Source organism: Perca fluviatilis, chromosome 17 (assembly GCF_010015445.1).
Source record: "Perca fluviatilis chromosome 17, GENO_Pfluv_1.0, whole genome shotgun sequence".
Lineage (NCBI taxonomy): Eukaryota > Metazoa > Chordata > Actinopteri > Perciformes > Percidae > Perca > Perca fluviatilis.
Window position 1 is genome coordinate 8,403,800 of NC_053128.1, and position 9,040 is coordinate 8,412,839.

Below are 9,040 nucleotides of genomic sequence, written 5' to 3' on the forward strand. Positions count from 1 at the left end.
CATCGTTCTTCAGATCTTTAAAATCCCGGAGCTCACGCCACCTCTGAAAAGCCACTCCAATATTCACCCGAGTCTTGGGAAACCTTTCTGCAGCTCATGCGCGGGGAAGGGTGAGGGGAGAACGCTATTATATGCGTGTGAGTGCCCGAGCAGTGATTGACAGGCAGATAGACCCCGCCCCGTGTGGCCCTGATTGGAGAAAATCAACCGGGAGCGGTGGAATTTTGCCAATGGCTCTACAGGCTGTAGGTGGTGCCAGAGGAGCTGGATTCTTGTAGTTCTACTGGAACATAGGGTCAGTTTCAGCAAATATGACAAAGTTTTATAAGACTTACCTACTGCATCTTTAAAACATAATTGAAAATGCAGTTTAGTTGTAAACTGTAAATTAAAATCTCAAATAGAAAAAAAAAATATTTTAGCCCTTGCACTTTATAATTTGGAATTTTCCATTTGAAATTTTATCTTTTGAATTTTATATTTGGCAATTTCCGTTGGAGCCATCAGCACAGAATATTTCTGCAGCGGCCCATACAGAGGTTAAGCTGTCAGACACACTGCTGTTCCCATCGTTCATTGATCATACAATGAATAGGATATAATTGATGCATCGCAGAGGGCGGCTAATGAAGATGAGACAGTTTCATTGTGTTCTGAGAGGCCATAAGATGAATGTAAACACACAGGCAACATGCATTTTTAAAATGACAGTTTATGGCCCATGCCTCAGCACAGAGTTGTCCCTTTCACTTAACTAGGGTTGCAACTTCATTAAAACAAGGGCTGTATTACAGAGAGGGAATTATTGATACTACAAAATGAGCATACTTAATGTAACTTTACGGCAGCGATAAGCTAATTTACTCACACAATGTGCAATTTGCTTTCTCTCTGGCCCTTGCAATGTGCGGTGATGTTTTTTAATTTTTTTTCTTGCAATGATGGTGGCATTTATTAACACAAAATTGGAGTAAACAGGCAAAACTGAACCCTGGGAAAAGCAAAAACAGTTACTTAAAATCAAAGGAAAATGTGACCGCGACATGACCTCCTCTCCTACTACTACAGAGACCAATGACAAGCCTTTCTCCTTCAGTCAGACTGAAATTCTTTCCCCATTCGTTTCTATGCAGAATGGTCATGAATTGACCCGTAAATGGATCTGATTGAACTTTGACACACAAAATCACGGGGCTCTCCTATATGCTTGTTGTATAACTGCAAGGCAGAACGATACAATCGGCAGAGAAAAAAGGATACGGTTTGTCAGTACATGGAGTGAGTGCAAGCTTAGTGACAGATTGACAGTGTTCAGGTTACCATAGGGTGAGCTAGACTAATCCAAAGCATACAGAACAACATCAAACATTAATATAGTAATTTACTACAGAACAGTTTTACAACCCTAGTCTATATGGAGTTGACACCAGGGTGCAATTAGCTTATAGCTTGGCATGAAAACAGCTGGGGAAACCAATAGCTACAGCACGCAACTCCCCCTAAAACCACTGTTTGTGTACGGATGCAACATGTCAATTAGTGAGCTTGAGATGTCGGTGTATGTAGGTACATTTACACCCTGTGGACTGACCCAGTTTTGCAGTTACTTCCAGTCTTTATGCTAAACTAGGCTTATAGCCTGCTGGCTTCAGCACCATATTTAATGCACATTGAACATGAAAGTGGTCTTCAACAGTGTTGGGAGTAACAGCGTTACTAACAGCGTTATTTTTTCAGTAACGGAGTAATCTAATTAATTACTTTTCCCATCGTTGCAACGCCGTTACTGAGAATGTAAAGTGGCGCGTTACTACAATTTGGTTGATATGAAGCGCGAGGTGTCAGGCTTTGGCAACACATCAGCTGCCTGGAGAGAGCGGGGGGGGAGGGGGGGGATGATGACACCGTTGCAAATGGGATGATGATTGGCTGGGTGGGTGGATGCCCTGCTCACGCGGTCTCACTGCACGCTCTGACTACCACTAAACACAAGACGGCGACAATGGCGACAAGCCAGGGAAATTCAAAGGTTAGGGCTGGGCGATACTGGGAATTTTGGTATCGATCCGATACCAAGTAAATACAGGGCTAGTATCACCGATACCGATACTTTTTACTTGTAACGTCACGATCATCGAATCATTTTGTGATTTTGCCTTTAGTTAGTTGATTATGATTATGATAAAACACAGGACAAAGATTTTAGGCAAATCTAAATGTTTTTATTTACTAATATTTACTAATATTCATAATAAGTCTAACTGTAATCTGCATGTAGCTTACATAGGAATACAAATTTTTCCAGTTAACACAAAGGGTTATTATATTCAGCAATATTCATATTTCAGGTTTGAGGTGTATATATATATCTTTATATAGGCCTAAGTGTATATTTTTGAGTTCCAGTGAAACCATTAAGATTTTTTTCAACTGGCTGAATTTATGATAGTAGTTCTATCAGTCTGCTAACTGCCTCTCTGATCACTGTGAACAACATGGCTTAATGCTGGAGATTACCTGGATACTCCTGATTTCTTGGCTGAAAAGCCTCTGCCAGAGACCTGTCTCTGTGTTGGGGGGTCTGGTTTGGGGTTCTCCCCCCTCCTCCTCCTTCCTCAACTTTTTTTGCAGCTCGGAGTTCTCTCTCGGGTGAACTGCTTTAATGTGTTTATGCAAATTGGTGGTGTTACCACAGTGGCGAATTACTTTTTTTGCACACGTGGCAGTGTCCATATCAGCTGGAGTCAATAAACTCCACATAGTGCTTCTCTTTCTTTCCGCCAACATCACGGGCTTCTCTCACTGTTCTGACTCTCCGCTCTCCGCCCATAGACAGTATATAGTCTCCGCCTCAGAGAGAGAGAGAGAGAGAGAGAGAGAGAGAGAGAGAGAGAGAGAGAGAGAGAGAGAGAGAGAGAGCTGTTTGGAGAGACACTGTGCTCGCATGAACTCGGAGAGAAACTACAACAAAAGTATCGATCTCATCACTACAGTATCGATCCGATACCAATACTCATCTTGGTATCGATACTATCGATATTTAGATCGATACGCCCAGCCCTATCAAAGGTAGCGTTCTCGAACTGGAAGTACCGGCACTACTTCTCGCTCATTGAAATTAAAGGCAAGAATGTTTATGTAACATGCACGCTATGCCAGGGAAAAAAAGACTTTATCCACGTCTGCCTCAAGCAACTCGAATCTTATGAAGCCCCTCACATCAACACATGCTAACACGACACTTGTTGCTGCTGCTAACCCAACCCCGAGCCCAAATGCTGCTAGCGTGAGCTCCAGCGAAGGAGACAGAGCCGCTCTGTTAAAACAAGCAACGCTCGATTTTTCGGGTCAGCAGCATCTTTGACGTTAAAGATGTTATAGAACGTAATAGCGTTATAGAACATAAAAAATAACGTCACAGTTACTTTGCGGAGTAACTAATTACTTTTACAATGTGGTTACTGAGCTACTAACTCAATTACTTTTTGGGAGAAGTAATTTGTAACTGTAACTAATTACTTTTTTACTTCAATCTCCTATCTAACATAGAAAAGAAAGCAAATGCGTGCTTTTCCCAAAATGTTTGAACTATTCTTTGTGTTAAAAAAGTCGCATTTTGTGCTGATGAAGGGAAGTCATGTAACTAAAAGCTTTTTATCATAACTCTGAGTGTTTTTCCTTTTTGTACAGGCTTTTTTTTTTTTTTTATTATTAAAGATTCTAACCCTTTTTTCCTCAAGAGCACCAGCTTTTTTCTTTAGTGCAACTTTGGACTTGCTACTTTTATCTCCTTGTCCCTTTTAGTGTTTCTGTTGTTTATTTTTCATCGAGTAGTCTGAGGTTTAGTCTTACATTTCAAAGAAGTTGAAGATTACGAGCAGCTCTAGAGATTTAAACAGACATTTCGGCGATGCTTAACAGATGATGGAAACTGCTACAAGATGAACTACACAAACAATGTAAAGTAATAATCTGTAAACTTAAGATAGTTGTCTTATACCCCGTTTACACGTATGTGGTCATTTTGAAAAACGGAGACATTTCACTTTGTTTGTGCCCTTCGTTTACACGCAAACTGAGAATTTGCCTGTGAAAACGATTCTTTCTAAAACCTCCGGCCAGAGTGGAGATTTTGGTAAACCTTGTTTGCACGTTTGCATGCAAACTGAGACAAACGGAGGTTTAGGCAGCCGAGGAAGTGAGGAAGAGAAGAGAGAGGAAGTGATTTGTTGCTATTTTCGGGATTCCGATTGGCTAACATGGGCTTGAGCTTCTCGTTACGCCGCCACCTACAGGTCTGGCATGCTCTTGACTGCATTGACGGCATATATACACACGGGTACGTGTAAACGAACACTTTTCTGAAAACGGACAGCTGTGCACAATGTTATTTTTGATAACGGAGAGGTTGAAATGTCCAGCCACGTGTAATAGCATTAGATTTTGAAACTGTGATGTTTAAGATACAAGCTTTTAACAGTAACTTTAGCATCTTTAAAGGTTTGAGTTTTTTTTTTTTTTACCTAAATCCTAATCCTAACCAGAAATGATTCAAATGTCTGTTAAAATGATAAAAGCATGAAAGCATGTGGACTTACTGTATATCGTGGTCCGTCCATATCCCCCTCCACGTGCAGTGAGATAGAGATGCTGCCTTCCTGCAACTTTCTGTGTATCCTGAATGGCAGGAAGCAGTGGGCTGAGACTGACGCCTGGCTCTCCTTTTATAAATCAGGCTTTATGAGTTGACATAGTGTCGTTTTTGTACATTAGGGCCTGCCCCAAAACAATTCAAAGAACAGTTTGTTGGTCTGGACCTTCGTTGACACAAAGCACCTCATTCAGCCCGAGTCTGAGTGTGGGAAGTCACGTTTTGCTTTGGGGAAACACTGATCGACATTTTCTGACATTGTATAGACCAAACAACTATTTGAGAAAATGATCGACAGATTAACCTATGAAAATAATCATTATAACTCAGAAACATAGATTCATTCCCTCATTTCAAATTGCAACTCAAAACACATCTGTTTAAAAACTGCCTATTCCACTTGATGTAAATTGCTCTGCCTCTTTCTGTTGTTTCTATTGTTTTATTCTTTATTTTTATTTATATTTTTTGCTGCTTTTAAATGTCTTATGTATCCCTGTACGGTGTCCTTGAGTGCCAAGAAAGGTGCCTTTAAATAAAATGTATTATTATTAGTTGCAGCCCTAGAGTATGATCAATAATACCCTTCCCAGAGCAATAAAAAGAAAGAAGCTCATTGCAGCTGCTCAAACAGCCAGCAGAGGTCTCTCTTGATTTACATTCATGTTGAAATCCAACACAGGCTCATTTTCCTGAGGAGAGAACTGTCCAAAGTTCAGCAAAATGTAGCTTTCTGTAAGCCTGTAGGTTTGAATTATGCACTTTATTAGCATTTATTAGCAACAGAGACATTTTATAATCCTTCATACAGTAACTCTTCAATAATGTGTACAGTCATGGCCAAAAGTGTTGGCACCCCTGAACTCTTTCCAGAAAATCAAGTATTCCTCACAGAAAAGTATTGCATTAACACATGTTTTGCTATACACATGTTTATTCCCTTTGTGTGTATTGGAACAAAACAAAAAGAAGGAAAAAAAGCAAATTGGACATAATTGCACACAAAACTCAAAAAATGGGCTGGACAAAATTATTGGCACCCTTAACTTAATATTTGGTTGCACACCCTTTGGGGAAAAAATAACTGAAATCAATCGCTTCCTATAACCATCAATAAGCTTCTTACACCTCTCACCTGGAATTTTGGACCACTCTTCCTTTGCAAACTGCTCCAGGTCTCTCATATTGGAAGGGTGCCTTCCCAACAGCAATTTTAGGTCTCTCCACAGGTGTTCAATGGGATTTAGATCTGGACTCATTGCTGGCCACTTCAGAACTCTCCAGTGCTTTGTTGCCATCCATTTCTTTGTGCTTTTTGAAGTATGTTTGGGGTCATTGTCCTGCTGGAAGACCCACGATCTCGGAAGCAAACCCAGCTTTTTGACACTGGGCCCTACATTGCGACCCAAAATCCTTTGGTAATCCTCAGATTTCATGATGCCTTGCACACAGTCAAGGCACCCAGTGCCAGAGGCAGCAAAACAATCCCAAAACATCTTTGAACCTCCACCATATTTGACTATAGGTACTGTGTTCTTTTCTTTGTAGGCCTCATTCTGTTTTCGGTAAACAGTAGAATGATGTGCTTTACCAAAAAGCTCTATCTTGGTCTCATCTGTCCCCAAGACGTTTTCCCAGAAGGATTTTTTCCACAATTTTGGTTCTCAAGTCCTCAGACAGTTCTCTTCTCTTTTTTCTGTTGTTCATGCTTAGTGTGGTACACACAGACACACAATGCACAGACTAAGTCAACGTCTCTCCTTTTTATCTGCTTTCAGGTGTGATTTTTATATTGCCCACACCTGTTACTTGCCCCAGGTGAGTTTAAAGGAGCATCACATGCTTGAAACAACCTTATTTATCCACTTTTTTTTTTTTTTTCCAATACACACAAAGGGAATAAACGTGATAATGCAATACTTTTCTGTGAGAAATACTTGATTTTCTGGAAAAAGTTCAGGGGTGCCAACACTTTTGGCCATGACTGTATATGTGCATATGTGATGTGGGATCAATTCTGGGTATGATTTTGAATGAATTTGGTTAAATGTTCCTATTGTATAGTCCATTCGTCAGTCTTGGAACTCCCTCTTCATCTCTGTCTGGCTCTCCTCCCTCTCCTTGTCCCTCTGTCCTTTACCAGACCTCCTCGCGGAACCATCTGGACACACACTTGGACACCAGAGGCCCGGCAGATGTGGATTCTTCTCCTGAGCTTTAAAGCAGCCACTGTGTGCAGCGGCGGATCTGTTATGTTGATCAGATCTGAATCGGATATGTTGATCAGATCTGAATCTGGGCTCTCAAGATTTAGGATCTAGATCTTTCGACCTGCAGAAAAGGGCCTTTGAGTCGTCATCTGATGAAATCTTGGTGTATGGGGGTGAGTCGAGTGCTGCAGCTATCCATTCTGTTGGTGGGACTCTGTCAGGCCGAACATGCCCCGCCACCAGGAAGTCCCGCCATATCACAGCGGGGCAGGGGAGGTCCCCGTGGCCCAGCTGAGGATGCTGTCGCTGGGACTGGCTCTCCTGCTGCAGGGGGTAGAGGAGAACGCAGAGCAGCTGGAGCAGCAGGCGGAGCAGGTGGCAGTGGAGCTGGACGGGGCCACCAAGAGTCTGGAGAGCCTTCGGAAGGCTGGGCACACTCACAAGCAGGTGAGGAACCTTTTTTTTTAACTTTATATTTCAACTCTTTTTCAGGCTGCTAATTAAAGCCAGTCACTGGGTAATATCGGAGCATTCTGATATAGGATTTTAAAAATAAAGGCTTTAATATCTACTTAAAGCAATATTTCAACTCTTTTTCAGGCTGCTAATTAAAGCCATATTGTAACTCTTTTTCTGGATGCTCTAGAAACCAAACCTCCAGGTTAGCCACACTCATTTCACCCCAGGGTGACAGTATACACATCCCATAATGTCCCTTGGTAATATCGGAGCATTAGGATATAGGATTTTAAAAATAAAGGCTTAAATGTCCACTTAAAGCTATATTTCAACTATTTTTCAGGCTGCTAATTGAAGCCATATTGTAACTCTGTTTCAGGCTGCTCTAAAAACCAAACCTCCAGTTTAGCCACACTCATTTCACATCAGGGTGACAGTATACACATCCCATAATGTCCCTGCGTTATATCGGAGCATTCTGATACAGGATTTTAAAAATAAAGGCTTTAATGTCCACTTAAAGCTATATTTCAACTCTATAAGGCTGCTAATTGAAGCCATATTGTAACTCTTTTTTTCAGGCTGCTCTAAAAACCAAACCGTCAGCTTAGCCAGACTCCTTTCACATCAGGGTTATAGTATACACTTCCCTTGATGTCCCTGGTTAATATCGGAGCATCCTGATATAGGATTTTAAACATAAAGTGTTACATATCCAGTTAAAGCTATATTTTAACTCTTTTTCAGGCTGCTAAATAAAGCCATATTGTAACTCTATTTCAGGCTGCTCTAGAAACCAATCCGCCAGTTTAGCCAGAATCATTTCACCTCAGGGTGATGGTATACACATCCCATAATGTCCCTTGGTAATATCGGAGCATTCTGATATAGGATTTTAAAAGTAAAGGCGTAAATGTCCACTTAAAGCTATATTTCAACTATTTTTCAGGCTGCTAATTAAAGCCATATTGTAACTCTATTTCAGGCTGCTCTAGAAACCAAACCGCCAGTTTAACCAGACTCATTTCACATCAGGGTGATAGCATAAATAATAATATCGGAGCATTCTGATATAGGATTTTAAAATTAAAGGCTTAAATGTCCACTTAAAGCTATATTTCAAGTCTTTTTAATGCTGCTAATTGAATCCATAGTGTAAGTCTTATTCCATCTGCTCTAGAAAGCAAACCTCCAGTTTAGCCCGCACGCTCAACTTTCCACTCCTTCCTTCCTATCCTCCTTCCCTCCACCACCCACCATTCCTTCCATCCTTCCTTCCAGCCCCCCCTCTTCCTCCATCCCTACTATTATACTCCTCCCAATCCACCTCCACTTTCTTCCTTCCATCCTTCTTTCCTTTCCCCTATCCCACCAAACTCCTTCCTACATCCACTACTCCACCTATCCTCCTTTCCTCCACCACTTCCCTTCCTTCCACATGTCCATATTCTTTCTTCTTCCTTTCCTTTCCTTCCCTCCATTTCCTTCTCTCCTTTTCCATTCTCATTCTCCATTCCACCACTCCACTTCCTTTTCTTTTCTCCACTCCCTGTGCACTCTTTCCTCTCTCTCCTCCACTCCTCCATGTCCTCCTTCCACTCCACTCCTCTCCTCCTTCCTTCCCCTCCCTCTGTCCATCACCACTCCTCCTCCTTTCCACTCTCTTCTTCCTTTCCTTTCCTCCATTCCCTTTCATTCCACCGTACCACGTATGTCCCTG